General features: G+C 47.1%; 1 long non-coding RNA gene and 7 other non-coding genes across 8 annotated transcripts; 1 reads left to right on the forward strand and 7 right to left on the reverse strand.

Moving 5' to 3' along the window:
- Positions 1-255: 255 nt before the first annotated feature.
- On the reverse strand, positions 256-329 carry trnat-ugu (transfer RNA threonine (anticodon UGU)). The gene has a single exon. It is a non-coding gene; the product is annotated as a tRNA-Thr (tRNA).
- A 2059-nt stretch (positions 330-2388) lies between these two features.
- Positions 2389-2470, forward strand: trnas-gcu (transfer RNA serine (anticodon GCU)). The gene has a single exon. It is a non-coding gene; the product is annotated as a tRNA-Ser (tRNA).
- Positions 2471-2782: 312 nt separating this feature from the next.
- On the reverse strand, positions 2783-2855 carry trnak-cuu (transfer RNA lysine (anticodon CUU)). The gene has a single exon. It is a non-coding gene; the product is annotated as a tRNA-Lys (tRNA).
- Positions 2856-4241: 1386 nt separating this feature from the next.
- Positions 4242-4322, reverse strand: trnas-uga (transfer RNA serine (anticodon UGA)). The gene has a single exon. It is a non-coding gene; the product is annotated as a tRNA-Ser (tRNA).
- Positions 4323-9711: 5389 nt separating this feature from the next.
- LOC144895257 (uncharacterized) lies at positions 9712-10799 on the reverse strand. Its single transcript, XR_013625753.1, has 3 exons — positions 10783-10799; positions 9984-10102; positions 9712-9724 (listed from the first exon to the last, which is right to left on the reverse strand). It is a non-coding gene; the product is annotated as an uncharacterized LOC144895257 (long non-coding RNA).
- Positions 10800-12519: 1720 nt separating this feature from the next.
- On the reverse strand, positions 12520-12591 carry trnad-guc (transfer RNA aspartic acid (anticodon GUC)). Its single transcript has one exon. It is a non-coding gene; the product is annotated as a tRNA-Asp (tRNA).
- A 1329-nt stretch (positions 12592-13920) lies between these two features.
- Positions 13921-13993, reverse strand: trnak-cuu (transfer RNA lysine (anticodon CUU)). The gene has a single exon. It is a non-coding gene; the product is annotated as a tRNA-Lys (tRNA).
- Positions 13994-15205: 1212 nt separating this feature from the next.
- On the reverse strand, positions 15206-15279 carry trnat-cgu (transfer RNA threonine (anticodon CGU)). Its single transcript has one exon. It is a non-coding gene; the product is annotated as a tRNA-Thr (tRNA).
- Positions 15280-15439: the final 160 nt, after the last annotated feature.

Genomic DNA, 15439 nt, shown 5'->3' on the forward strand with positions numbered 1-15439 from the left:
CACCAATGCCACGTGGGGACACACTGTAAGAGAAAAAAATTAAACTATCAAGTGGATGAGCCTCTGCAAAGTGCTGCTGAATGACAAAACATCACAATGTCATCCTCTTTGGGTTCAAGCACCTTCTCGCGTAACAGGATCCACAACAATCATGTCAGCTGTGGATGCACCATTGACTCGTTTTTGAAGGGCAAGTGATGCAAAGAGGTACGTGGGTCAGAAATCAGCGGCCAAAGTTTCACAGACCAAGCAGCTAGGCACTGCTGGGATTTGAACCCAGGATTTCCTGTTTACAAGACAGGCACTTTGACCAGCTAAGCCACAGCGCCAGCCGAGCAAGTCACCCTGGCAATGCTGCCTTTACTCTTCTAGACATAAACTGCTCCAACGTTGAGACGATGCCATTTGTCGTGTGTCATTCGGTCAGCAGGGGGAGTATCCCATATATTTGGCACCGATACAAAGGGTTTACCAATTGGGAAGAATGCAAGGGCTCTCCAAAAGAGTCCAACACAAGTGTCACACAAGGGTCTAGAAATGGTCCCTGGGACTGACACAAATAACTAGGCTGTTCATCTGGACTAACTGTTAGAATAAAATGTAATTACAATTATTATAGTGTTAAGTTATCACCCTTATATCCGTTTGCTTAGACAATAGACAATAGTCTTGAGTGTTTTGAAGCAGGAACATTCCATGATGCTGACCAGCTACTGCCAACACCACTAATCTTGCAGGTGTCTGGGAATGCCAGCAGTGACCTTGAAGATGTTCCTGTTCATCATGCAAAACGTGCCAAGACAAGAACTCATGCACAAAAAGTAATTATTCTCACATACACACACACACACATAGACAACAAGTACAGCTTGTGCAACTGCTTGCTTCCCCCTCCCCTTAGAGTTGCACGACCATGTATTAGGGACCTCCTAAAGAAAATAAAAAGAGAGGAGCATGAATGGCATACTCAGAGTGGAGCAGCATTGGGTATGTTGTTTCACTCTCCTCGCTGCGAGCAACTTTGAATATTGTTGTCTGTCTCTTCTGTAATTAAGTGTTTTTACAAGTGTCACAGGAGTTTGAACCTGACACTAACATAACATAATAACCACGCAGAGTGTATGAATGCCTTTTAAAAAGTGGGCTCTGGAGGGTCAGGATGGCCGAGCAGTCGAAGGCGCTGCATTCAGGTTGCAGTCTCTAATGAGGCGTGGGTTTGAGTCTGTTGTGGAAAAAATTCTATCATCCTAAGTAGGATAGAGAATGCCTGAAATAAATACATAACTCTGACAGTTTTTATTACCTTTGCAAAACAAAGGGGCCAGACAACACACAGTATGCATGGCGGCCTGTAGGTGTCTGGCCAAGAGTGGTCTCTTGGCGGGAACTTTTACACTCCATAGCATGCAAATGAATTATATTACAATAGAATAGAGACATTCATGTCACTCCCCCGATGCCACCCTCATGTATGGGGGTTAGTCTACACACCCATTCTTCTGGCACAGTTTGTCACACCCATGCGAGGTAACCTCCTAGGGTCAACCATTTGGTGGGACCTCTTGATGTTCCCTTTCCCATGAAGGTAAGTTGGCAAATAGTTTGTAAAGGTGTGACTTTGGTCTCTTGATTTCATCAACATCGATCACGACAACACAGCCAGACAATTACATATTAAGACCAGACATGTACAGTTGGGAGGTGACATACAACAAATGTTCACAGCGTTAGGTCTGCAAAGTGTTCAGCTGATGCACATTTACTGGAAAGGAAAATGGGCTTTTGTCACGGTAGACGTGCCGACACAAGCTAAAATGTTTCTCCCGCCAGGACAACACCCACATGAAATTCAAGCTATGCTCACAGACGAATAAGAACCAGCTGGAATGAGCAATCTGCACCTCCAAGTCTGAGTTTATGGTTCTTGCCCAGAAAAGCATAGCTCACAGCCGTAATTGTATAGTGGTTCCTACTCTGTGTTGTGGCCGCAGCAACCCCGGCCGATTCAGGGTCATGGCAGGTGTGTGTTGCTTTTGTAATTGGATTGTCTGAAAAGACAAGATTGTCTGTCCACTTGAAGTGTGGTGATGTAAAAATACACTAGTTTTGACCACACCTGTATTTTTAGTAAACATTATTAGCATGCAATGAATCAAAGTATAAGGTACGATGTCGGAGATCAAGAACGCTTTTGTTGGGAAAAAAAGCCATAACATATCATTTCAACAATACGGGTATCAAACCCGCTATTTCTTGCATGTAGAGCAAGAACTCTAGCCTTTGAGTTAAATCCCCCCGCTGCACAAGAAGGCTGCCGCAATTTCTGCAACACCAAAACACTAATTAAGATGTGTCATTTTGAGTCAACAAGACCATGTCCACAAAGGAGATGAGGTGACCGAGATGTTAAGGTGATGGACTGCTAATCCATTGTGTTCTGCACGCATGGGTTTGAATCCCATCCTCATCGGACTGTACAAATGCACCAGTTTTGACACCACCTGTGTTTTTAGGAAACATCATTAGAATGCAATTAATCCAAGTATCCGGTACGATGTGGGAGATTGAGAATGCTTTTTTGGCAAGAAAAAGGCATACTATAACATTTGGAGAATGCAGGCATCGATTCCACTTCATCTCACATGCGAAGTGAGCACTCTACCATTTGTGGTCATACAAGAATGGGATTTGTTTTTGTGTACTTCGAATGAAATGTTTTCCGCATGTTGCAGAATTTTCCACAGGAAAAAATTTTTAAGATGTATCAACAAAAGGGCTGAACCGCCCAATGTGGGGCTCGAACCCACGACCCTGAGATTAAGAGTCTCATGCTCTCCCAACTGAGCTAACCGGGCCTTTTTCGGGTAAGAAATCACTTTTTTTTTTTTTTTTAATTTATGTGGTCTTCTCGATGTTTGATCAATTCCACACCCAACCTAGTTCCTATGGGAACAAAGGAGCGAGAGGTTCAGTCATAGCTGAGAACTTTGGAAGTGTAGTCATCTTAACCCTCCTGTTATGTTCATTTGTCAGGAACAGCCATGATGTTCCCGGGTCAGTTTGCATGTTTATTTATCTGAAAGAGGTCCAAAACCAAAAAAATCCCCACAAGCATTGTTAGTTATTAACTACTAACTCCATTACTAACTATTCTATCAATGTTTAGTGCAATGGTGTACCTTACCTCTCACAGGTAATGGTTTAATTAATTTTAATTAATTAATTAACTTAATTAATCAGAGGCATCATGACCAGTCTGCATCAAAACATTATCTGAAATCCTGTGACAGGTTTCTGCCATTGATTCTCAATTCAGTTGCCATCCCTGATAGATGGTAATGGTAATGGTAATCATGCCCGCGTGGCAGGCGAGTCTCTTTGCTTGTCTGACGTCTGTGTTGTATCCTGATTGGCTGGCAGCAAATGTCAACAACACGCGCGCGGCCCCCGCTTGGAAAGTGAGAATTCTACCACTGAACCACCAATGCCATGTGGGGACACACTGTAAGAGAAAAAAATCAACTGTCAATCAACTGGGTGATTGACAGCGGGAAATTGTGTGTAAGACTCCCACAGTACAGGCACAGCCACAGGCGTAGACGGTGACTACTCTCCGCTGACGAAAGGCGACTGGCTCCCAGTTGCATGGGGACGACACTCCCGACGTTGTCAGACGACGCTCCACTGCCGGAGCAGGGAGGGAGGAGTGGTGCCGGAAGAGCCCCGGGAGGTGGGATTTGGAGCCGACGTGTGGGTTGGAGAGGCTCCGCCCGATACGCGTTTCGTAGCGCCTTGTCATTCCAGCAGCTCCCTGCAGCTATCCCGGTTAGCTCAGTTGGTCAGCGTGTGGTGCTAATAACGCCGCGGTCATGGGTTCACCCCCCGTACTGGCCACTCTTCTTTATGTGCTCCAGGAACAACAAAACGGCGACAACCCACTGGCCCCCATATCCAACATCACACCACCCAGCCACCTGTGAAACACCCTCGACAAGGCCGCTGAAAGACCGGGGAGAGGTAATGAAAACAGCATGTCAAAGCAGAGTGGCAACAAACCTCTCGGTCACCGAGACTGCAAGAAGCAGATCAATGGGGACAGTGGACCCCATTATCCTCTACCCAAAATTTAGACCACCATTGTAGAGAACGCAGGCCGCGAAAGGACAACACCCCAGCCCTCATAACCAACAGTACTCCACCACAAGGTAAACAGCATGGTGGCAACAAATGCCCAGCCAAAGCGTCACAGACAGCATTCCAACCTGTGCGGGGAAACCCATTGGATTTCAAGTCCAACGCCTTAACCTCTCGGCCACCCTGACTGCTTGGAAAAGACCAATGGGGCCAGGTGACCCCATTGTCCTAGAACCAAAATTTTGCTGATGTCAAGGATCAGCTGGCAACATGTGCATGGGAGGAAGACACATGGTTTGTGTGAGGGGCTACACAAGTCTTTCCACTTCTAGTTAAAAGCCAGGCACCTCACATCGTTTCCATGAAGTACCAAGGGATTGTCCTGTTGCCCTTGTAGTCCCTTGTATTGTCCTTGTATTCCATCCATGTACTAACCAGGCCCACCCCTGCTTAGCTTCTGAGATCGGACGTTTTCAGGGTCAATCAAGGGGAACTGAACCAGGAACTGCCACAGCAAAAGGCCTCAAAGCGGCCCACGCCTGTAAGGCTTCCCTTACAAAGTTCGGGAGGACCCCGAGCACTGGGCTGGGGGGCAACAGACAAAGATTAAATACACCAAAATTATTTAATACACCCAGACCCTCCAGGAAAAACTCCTTCCAGGGAGCCCGACAATCTGGATCCAGAAATTTTCTGAGCACGTTTAGTCTCAGTGCCTGTTTCTTCAAGACTAAATCAATTAAATTCAGACCTCCCTTATCAACATTGTGTGGCTCCTTTTGAGTGTCCTCTGTTGTCAGTGAACCTCACAAGGTCACAGTTTTTTTTCCTGATCAGGGCACCGTTTTAGGTTGGGTGGATGAGTGATCGAAGGCGCCAGATTAAGGTTCCTTACGCTCAGGAGGCTCTGGTTGAAATCCCACAGCTGCCATTTTCCTGGTCAGCTCCGTTATCCACGACTGGAATGATTTGGCAGCAAAAGACCGTCAGATTGTACAAGACACCTGAACACCTTGAGAAGAAGATTAAGAAAGGTTTTGTTCTAATGAGAAGGGTTTGTTTAACCGGACTGATTGTTGCAACCGCAACCCGACTCGAGGTTCAACGTGACATTGTGACATACAAAAGAGGAACTCCCCGTCGGGGAATCGAACCCCGGTCTTCCATGTGACAGGCGGAGATACTGTCCACTATACTAACGAGGACTGCTGCTGAGCTGCTGTGGTGTCTATTGGCCAAAGAGCAATTCAGAACAGGCTCCTGGCCCATGACCGTTTTCATGGCAGCTGGAGACTTTAACCACTGAAATCCATCCCGCTTATCCTCATCAACGGACTGTATTCCCCACCCGTTACCAGCATGGGGACATTCCAACCCAAGATGGGAACACACTGGACCAGGGACACAGCAACATAGTAGGTGGCAGAGACACAGCTTCACATTGCCCCCACTTTTTGACTCGACTGAAAAAGGACTCTCTTGCTTGGTGCTAACATGATGACCATTAGCATGTTAGCATTTAAGCTAATTTACTCATGTCTCAAGGCAAATAGACACATGGCATGATGTGGGGACACTATGGGACTCCCTTAACACTTTTGGACCTTGAGGCTGTCTTGCTAGTTTTTTTTTTTTTTTTACCCCGGACACAGTCTCTTTGAGAGGAGGCTGCGGTCCATCAGGACCAAAACCTCACGCCACAAGAACACTTTCTTCCCGTCTGCTGTCAGCCTCATCAACAAGGCCCGGAACCCCCTGACACTGTTCACACCCCACCTCTGCCTTACCCTGCCACTTTGACACTCTATATGCGTTAAATTAACGCTCAGTTTGGATTCTTAGGAAAAACAATCAGACTGCACTTCCGAAATAACAAACAAAAAACAGACTGCGTACATATATTTATACTGCATTCTGTGTATTTTTTATTTTCATTTTTTAATCGATGTGTCTGCACCTACTTCACCAAAACAAATCCCCAGTCAAGGTCAGCAGTCCCCGTCTCCACTGTAAACAGTGTGGACTGGGCACTGCTTCCCTTTTCGGAGGCGCCGGACGGTTTGCCAGAACCCCTTCGAGGCCGACCGAAAGTCGTGCTCCATGGCCTCACCGAATTCCTCCCACACCCGGGTTTTTGCCTGGACAAGTGCCGAAGCCGCGAACCGTTTGGCCTGACAGTACCTGTCAGCTGCTTCCGGAGTCGCACAAGCCATCAATGCTGGATAGGACTCCTTCTTCAGCTGACCTCTGGTGTCCACCATCGGGTTCGGGGCCTGCCGCCCCGACTGGCACCGACCGCCTTGCGGCCGCAGCTCCGGTCTGCCGCCTCAGCAATGGAGGCACGGAACATGGCCCATTCGGACTCAATATCCCTGTCCTCCCCCGGGATGCAGGTGAAGCTCTGCCATACATGAGAGTTGAAGACTCGACGAACGGGAGACTCTGCCAGACGTTCCCAGCACACCCTCACTACTCGTTTGGGTCTACCAGGTCTGTCCAGCATCCTCCCCCGCCATCTAACCCAACTCATCACCGGGTGGTGATCAGTTGACAGCTCAGCCCCTCTCTTCACCCACCTGCCCAGAACATGCGGACGCAGGTCTGATGACACGACTACAATGTCGATCATAGACCTGCAGCCTAGGGTGTCCTGGTGCCAAGTGCACTTATGGACATCCCTATGTTCGAACATGGTGTTAGTTATGGACAAACTGTGGTTCGCACAGAAGTCCAATAACATCACACCTCCCGGGTTCAGATCAGGGAGGCCGTTCCTCCCAATCACGGCCCTCCAGGTCACACTGTCATTGCCCACATGGACGTTGAAGTCTCCAAGTAGAACGACAGAGTCACCAGGACTCCAAAAAGACCGGGTACTCCGAACTGCCGTTTGGCGCGTACGCACAAATGACAGTTAGGACCTTTTCCCCAGCCCGAAGGCGTAGAGAAATTACCCTCTCATTCACCGGGGCTGACTCCAACACAGAGGCACCAAGCCGGGGGTCTATTGATAAGCCTACACCAGCTCACTGCCTCTCCCCTGCAGCAACTCCAGAGTAGAACAAGGTCCAGTCCCTCTCGAGGAGTTTGGTTCCGGAACCCAAACTGTGCGTCGAGGTGAGTCCGACTATGTCTAGTCGGAAAATCTCAACCTCTTGCACAAGTTCAGGTTCCTTTCCCACCAGAGAAGTGACATTTCATGTCCCAAGAACCAGTTTTTGGCCACCGAAGACCAGGTCACCCATGCACCCGCCCTTGACCGCCACCCAACACATAATGCACCGGACCCTTATGCTTGCCCCCGTAGGTGGTGGGTCTACGAGGGGGAGATCCCATGTGGCTGGGGGTGAAGGCCCAATCACCAGGCGCTCACCTGCGAGCCCCTCCCCCGGGCCTGGCTCCAGGGTGAGGCCCCGGTATCCCACATCTGGGCGAGGTACGGTTCCTCCTCCTCTGTCACCTCCTCAGTGGCAAAGCTTCGGGGTGGACAAGTTCCGCCCGGAATTCCTCAAGGCTCTGGATGTTGAGGGACTGTCTTGGCTGGCACGTCTCTTCAACATTGCGTGGAAGTCGAGAACAGTATCTTTGGATTGGCAGACCGGGGTGGTGGTCCCCCTTTTCAAGAAGGGTGACCGGAGTGGGTGTTCCAACTATAGGGGGATCACACTCCTCAGCCTCCCTGGGAAAGTCTATTCCAGGGTGCTGTAGAGAAGGGTACGACCGTTGGTCGAACGTCTGTTACAAGAGGTCCAATGCGGTTTTCGTCCTGGTCATGGAACACTGGACGAGCTCTACACCCTCACGAGGGTGCTGGAGGGTGTATGGGAGTTTGCCCAACCAGTCCACATGTACTTTGCGGATCTGGAAAAGGCATTCGACCGTGTCCCTCGTGGCGTACTTTGGGGGGGATTGGTGGCGCGCTGCTACGTGCTATCTGGTCCTTGTACAAACGGGGCAGGAGTCTGGTTGGCATTGTCAGTAGTAAGTCAAGCCTGTTTCCGGTAAACGTTGGCCTCCGCTAAGGCTGCCCTTTGTCACCGATTCTGTTCACAGTTTTCATGGACAGAATTTCTAGGCGCAGCCAAGGTGTTGAGGGAATCTGTTTCAGGGGCCTTAGAATCTCATCTCTGCTATTTGCAGATGATGTGGTTCTTATGGCCTCTACGGGCTGTCACCTTCAGCGCTTACTGGGACGGTTTGCATCTGAGTGTGAAGCGTCTGGGATGAGACTCAGTACCTCCAAATCAGAGGCCATGGTGCTCAGTCGTAAAAGAGTGGAGTGCTCCCTCCGGGTTGGGAATGAGGTCCTACCCCAGGTGGAGGAGTTTAGGTATCTCGGGGTCTTGTTCACGAGTGAGGGAAAGTGGGAGCGTGAGGTCGACAGACGGATCGGCGCAGCCTCGGCAGTAATGCGGTCACTGTAACGGACCGTCGTGGTTAAAAAAGCTCTCAATTTACCGGTCGATCTATGTTCCCACCCTCACCTATGGTCATGAGCTTTGGGTCATGACCGAAAGAATGACATCTCGGACGCAGGCGGCTGAAATGAGTTTCCTCCGTAGGGTAGCTGGACTCACCCTAAGAGATAGGGTGAGGAGCTCAGTCATCCGGGAGGGCTCAGAGTAGAGCCGCTTCTCCTTCACATCGAGAGGAGTCAGTTGAGGTGGCTCGGGCATCTAGTCCGGATGCCTCCCGGACGCCTCCCTGGTGAGGTGTTCCGGGCATACCCAGCCGGGAAAAGGCCCCGGGGCAGACCTAGGACACGCTGGAGGGATTATGTCTCACACACTGCAAAAATGCCCTGTCAATTTTAAGGCCAAATATTCTAGATATAAGCATGCTTGTGCTTAAAACAAGCAAATTTGGCTGCCAGTGCAGTAAGTGAATTTCACTTGCTAAGATGTCTTAAAACAAGTCAGTCTGTTCGACTGTCAGTATAGCACATAAAATCTTGAAATAAGATCACAAAGACTAATTTCCAGCAATCTAGTTAAGCTTGGTTAATGCAAAAGAAGCTTATTATCACTCAAAACTAGGGTATTTTTTTAGCATCAAATGACTTAAAACAAGATTTATGAAATTCGTGTTTTTAGGTTGCTAAATAAGACCACATGCTCTTAAAATAAGGAAACATGACAATGCTCTCAGAAAAAAAAACATGCTTTTATTGACAAGGACCAAGGTAAAGATTGTCTTCAGAGGGGTCTAAACCCAGCCCAAAACCCTAAACGTGCATTTCATAACAAATTTAGAAGTGAGTTTCAATCAAAATGACTAAAACCAAACAACAAATTGTACCGTGACATTTTGGCAAATCAAACATGAATCAACCATTTTTGGTCACACTGGTCACAAACCTGTGCATTTTTGGCTTACTCTACTTTTTGATGAATTCTTCCCATTCAGCTATTGCCTTCTTGTAGGAATGAGTAAGGTCACGCTCGTGAATACTGTCCTTCAGTACCTCAGTCTGGACCTTCAGTACATAACACGTGTAGAGACAACTTTACCAATTTACCTGTGTCATCACTATCCTGGTCTGTGGGCGTGTCCTCTAGGGGATCAGTGTTCTCAGTTGATGCACTCTGATCTAAAATAAAATATGTGTACATATTTATAAGTGTAATTTATTTATTTTATTTATTTATTATTTATATGTGTTTAATGATAGATTGATATCACCACAGTATTAATTTCAATTTCACACAGAAATTTGCAAATTGTCAAGAAAAAATGCTATTCATGTGCATTTCTAGCACTACTTGTGAAATCACGCATTTTATCCAAATTTTCCAATTCATATTTTGTCTGTGATACACCTCATTCATTAATTCACAGTAAATCCATACCTCTGGATGTAATGTTGCCCAAATGCACTTTCGTCTGAGGAAGTTCTCTGGCCCAGGTAGAAGGTCCCTCAGGTCTTCTCGTGTTGATGAGGGTAGTACCTCATTGGTAATATTTGCAGCTGTAACATGTGAGAAGAGATCATTTACCAAAAGCATATTTCTAACACCATTATGTTGCCCTTGTACATTAAAGTTACATCAATGCTAATGATTTTACATGAGTCTTGCTTGGTAAGCGCAGTAACAGACTACAATTGTTTGAAAAGAGCCCAGACTGAGTTATTATTAACATCAGTCTATGTGTGTCTAAAAATATGCGCTGAGGGTAGGCTCTTACAAGGTAAATGTCATGTAAATTATAAAGACACCATTGCTGAGACTCGCAACCGACTGGCTAATGTTAACCTTCCTTACCATATCAAATCCCCTTCGCGCCATGCGACTTGAGGCAGTCCTTAATGTTAGCTAGGTTTTAACAGATAAAATTACTGAACACCAAAGGAAAAAGGAATGATATTAATGTCAGTTGACCTGGTATAAGCTACAGACAGTTTATTTACATGAGACTAATTAGCTACATTCGTTGTACACACCCCATCAGCGAGGCAGCTAGCTAGCAAAACAGGTTTTGCAGTTAGCGAGCTAGCTTAACAAAGTTAAATCAGCTAACAGTTCATTAAGTTATTCTGTCAACTTGTTATATTTGGAGCACCCCTCCATACATCCCCTATGCCTTTCTAATTTGACTGGCAATTATCTTGGTTAGCTGATGTTTAACTACATTGAATTTCTACCTTACCTTGCTCGGTCGCTGCCCCACCTTGGCTCTCTGGTGAACTGATGCCATAAGGTCCGCTAGCCACAACTGCTAATTTGGGCGTGTGGCTCGTGATGCATTTGGATGTCCTCGTGAAGTAGGAAATTCACACTTTAACAGCTGAAATTTTGACATTAAAAGCCAGAGAATTTGTAAATACAAGTGGTAAACTCGGGAAAGGTCCATGGTGAGGCGTTATGATGTATAGCAGGTCAACATATGTGAACAATTTAAGAAAATTGTATTATTTTTTTTTGGCCAATATTTTAAAATTATATACAAAAAAATTGTATATAGACATCTCTTCCTTAAAGAGACCAGATAATAGTCTGTGTGATAATAATTAAAAGAGATGAAAACAATTTAAGCCTCTGTTTTTGCCTGAATGTACCTGCTGGGGAAATGTTAACCACAGCTGATGCTTGAAATTAGATGTTTTTGTCTTGAGTTGCTAGTACTTAAAATAAGACTTTAGTGGATGTTTACAGACGTGCCTTGTATCTAGTCAAAAATTACTCTAACAAAGACAAAAATGCTTATCAAGACAAGGCAAGTGACATTTACTTGAATTAAGTCAAATGATCTTCCTTACAAAGCACTAGATAATCCATTTATACTTAAAACAAGTTCAAGTAGATTTTCTAATCTAAATATAAGATTATTACACTTGGTCAGATCTGCAGTTTTTGCAGTGCAGCTGGCCTGGGAACACCTTGGTGTCCTCCCGGTGGAGCTGGAGGAGGTGGCCGGGGACCGGGAAATCTGGGCTTCCCTACTAAGACTGCTGCCCCCCGCAACCTGGACCTGGATAAGCGGAGGAAAATGGATGGATGGATGGACTTGTATACTAAAATGAGATGGAGATAATTGCAATATTTGTCGGAATAGTTCTGGAACAAATGGTGGAAGGAGTATCTGACCAACATTGCTCTGAGACAAAGAGGGCATACGCCAAGAAGAAACATGCAAGTTGGAGATGTGGTGATCGTCAAAGAGGAGGAGGTTCCCCGAAACGAACGGAAACTGGCTGGGATTCTTCAAGTCCATAAGAGTGACAATGGACAAGTGAGGACAGTTGCGGTGTTTCACGATGCTTCAATGTCCCGCAATGGCGTGTGAATGCACTCAAGAGCAATAAATGCATCGAGAACAGCAGTAAAGGAAGCGTGAACTCTTTACTGGACCAGGTCAGCTAAGTAACAAAGACAATACATCTGCAAGCTCTTCAAAGGACACGTAAAGAGCAAAGCCATAGCAGAGGATGGTTTCGATCCATCGACCTCTGGGTTATGGGCCCAGCACGCTACCGCTGCGCCACTCTGCTGTCAACATGTGTGCAAGTACCCTACTTTGTGCGCCTCCTTTTGAGTGTCCTCTGTTGTCAGTGAACCTCACAAGGTCACAGTTTTTTTTTCCTGATCAGGGCACCGTTCTAGGTTGGGTGGATGAGTGATCGAAGGCGCCAGATTAAGGTTCCTTACGCTCAGGAGGCTCTGGTTGAAATCCCACAGCTGGCATTTTCCTGGTCAGCTCCGTTATCCACGACTGGAATGATTTGGCAGCAAAAGACCGTCAGATTGTACAAGACACCTGAACACCTTGAGAAGAAGATTAAGAAAGGTTTTGTTCTAATGAGAAGGGTTTGTTTAACCAGACTGGTTGTTGCAACCGCAACCCGACTTGAGGTTCAACGTGACATTGTGACATACAAAAGAGGAACTCCCCGTCGGGGAATCGAACCCCGGTCTTCCACGTGACAGGCGGAGATACTGTCCACTATACTAACGAGGACTGCTGCTGAGCTGATGTGGTGTCGATTGGCCAAAGGGGAATTCAGAACAGGCTCGTGGCCCATGACCGTTTTCATGGTAGCTGGAGACTTTAACCACTGAAATCCATCCCGCTTATCCTCATCAACGGACTGTATTCCCCACCCGTTACCAGCATGGGGACATTCCAACCCAAGATGGGAACACACTGGACCAGGGACACAGCAACATAGTAGGTGGCACAGACACAGCTTCACATTGCCCCCACTTTTAGACCCGACTGAAAAAGGACTCTCTTGCTTGGTGCTAACATGATGACCATTAGCATGTTAGCATTTAAGCTAATTTACTCATGTCTCAAGGCAAATAGACACATGGCATGATGTGGGGACACTATGGGACTGCCTTAACACTTTTGGACCTTGAGGCTGTCTTGCTAGATTTTTTTTTTTTTTTTACCCCGGACACAGTCTCTTTGAGAGGAGGCTGCGGTCCATCAGGACAAAAACCTCACGCCACAAGAACAGTTTCTTCCCGTCTGCTGTCAGCCTCATCAGCAAGGCCCGGAATCCCCCCCCTGACACTGTTCACACCCCACCTCTGCCTCACCCTGCCACTTTGACACTCTATATGCGTTAAATTAACGCTCAGTTTGGACTCTTAGGAAAAACAATCAGACTGCACTTCCGGAATAACAAACAAAAAACAGACTGCGTACATATATTTATACTGCATTCTGTATATTTTGTATTTTCATTTTTTAATCGATGTGTCTGCACCTACTTCACCAAAACAAATCCCCAGTCGAGGTCAGCAGGCCCCGTCTCCACTGTAAACAGTGTGGACTGGGCACTGCTTCCCTTTTCGGAGGCGCCGGACGGTTTGCCAGAACCCCTTCGAAGCCGACCGAAAGTCGTACTCCATGGCCTCACCGAATTCCTCCCACACCCGAGTTTTTGCCTGGACAAGCGGCGAAGCCGCGAACCGTTTGGCCTGACAGTACCTGTCAGCTGCTTCCGGAGTCCCACAAGCCATCAATGCTTGATAGGACTCCTTCTTCAGCTTGACGGCGGCCCTGACCTCTGGTGTCCACCATCGGGTTCGCTGCCTGCCGCCACGACTGGCACCGACCACCTTGCGGCCGCAGCTCCGGTCAGCCGCCTCAGCAATGGAGGTACGGAATATGGCCCATTCGGACTCAATATCCCGGGTCCTCCCCCGGGATGCAGGTGAAGCTCTGCCAGAGGTGAGAGTTGAAGACTCGACGAACGGGAGACTCTGCCAGACGTTCCCAGCACACCCTCACTACTCATTTGGGTCTACCAGGTCTGTATCACCAAAAGAGCTGAACCGCCCAATGTGGGGCTCGAACCCACGACCCTGAGATTAAGAGTCTCATGCTCTCCCGACTGAGCTAATCGGGCCTTTTTCGGCCAAGATATCACTTTTTAATTTTTTTTAATTGATGTGGTCTTCTTTGATCAATTCCACAGCCAACCTAGTTTCTCAGGGAACAAAGGAGCGAGAGGTTCAGTCATAGCTGAGAACTTTGGAAGTGTAGTCATCTTAACCCTCCCGTTATGTTCATTTGTCAGGAACAGCCATGATGTTCCCGGGTCAGTTTGCATGCTTATTTATCTGAAAGATGTCCAAAACCAAAAAAAATCCCCACAAGCATTGTTAGTTGTTCACTACTAACTCCATTACTAACTATTCTATCAATGTTTAGTGCAATGGTGTACCTTACCTCTCACAGGTAATGGTTTAATTAATTTTAATTGATTAATTAATGGCACAGCGGTCTAGTGGTTAGTGCGCAGACCTCACAGCAAGGAGACCAGGGTTCAATTCCACCCTCGGCCATCTCTGTGTGGAGTTTGCATGTTCTCCCTGTGCATGCGTGGGTTTTCTCCGGGTACTCCGGTTTCCTCCCACATTCCAAAAACATGCTAGGTTAATTGGTGACTCCAAATTGTCCATAGGTATGAATGTGAGTGTGAATGGTTGTTGGTCTATATGTGCCCTGTGATTGGCTGGCGACTGGAAGACAGCTGGGATAGGCTCCAGCATCCCCCGCGACCCTCGTGAGGAAAAAGCGGTAGAAAATGAATGAATGAATGATTAATTGATTTAATTAATCAAAGGCATCATGGCCAGTCTGCATCAAAACATTATCTGAAATCCTGTGGCAGGTTTCTGGCATTGATTCCTAATTCAGTTGCCATTCCTGATAGATGGTAATGGTAATGGTAATCATGCCCACGTGGCAGGCGAGTCTCTTTGCTTGTCTGACGTCTGTGTCGCATCCTGATTGGCTGGCAGCAAATGTCAACAACACGCGCGCGGCCCCCGCTTGGCAAGTGAGAATTCTACCACCGAACCACCAATGCCACGTGGGGACACACTGTAAAAGAAAAAAATTCAACTGTCAAGTGGATGAGCCTCTGCAAAGTGGTGCTGAATGACAACACATCACAATGTCATACTCTTTGGATTCAAGCACCTTCTGGCGTAATGGGATCCACAACAATCACGTCAGCTGTGGATGCAACATCAATTCGTTCTTGAAGGCCAAGTGACAAAAAGAAGTACATGGTTCAGAAATCATCTGCCAAAGTTTCACTGACCAAGCACCCAGGCACTGCTGCGATTTGAACCCAGGATTTCCTGTTTACGAGACAGACACTTTGACCAGCTTAGCCACAGCGCCAGCAGTGCATCTGGCACCAACACAAAAACAGTTCGCCAATGGGGAAAAATGTTCATACAAGGGAGGGAGTCCAAAGACCAACACATGCGTGAATTGAGAGTCCCTGGGTGGGCTCGAACTACCAACCACTTTAACTCTCGGGTGGTCCGGTCTGTTACGT

This window comes from Doryrhamphus excisus, unplaced genomic scaffold, assembly GCF_037039965.1.
Source record: "Doryrhamphus excisus strain RoL-2023G ecotype Guam unplaced genomic scaffold, RoL_Dexc_Guam_v1.1 HiC_scaffold_24, whole genome shotgun sequence".
NCBI lineage: Eukaryota > Metazoa > Chordata > Actinopteri > Syngnathiformes > Syngnathidae > Doryrhamphus > Doryrhamphus excisus.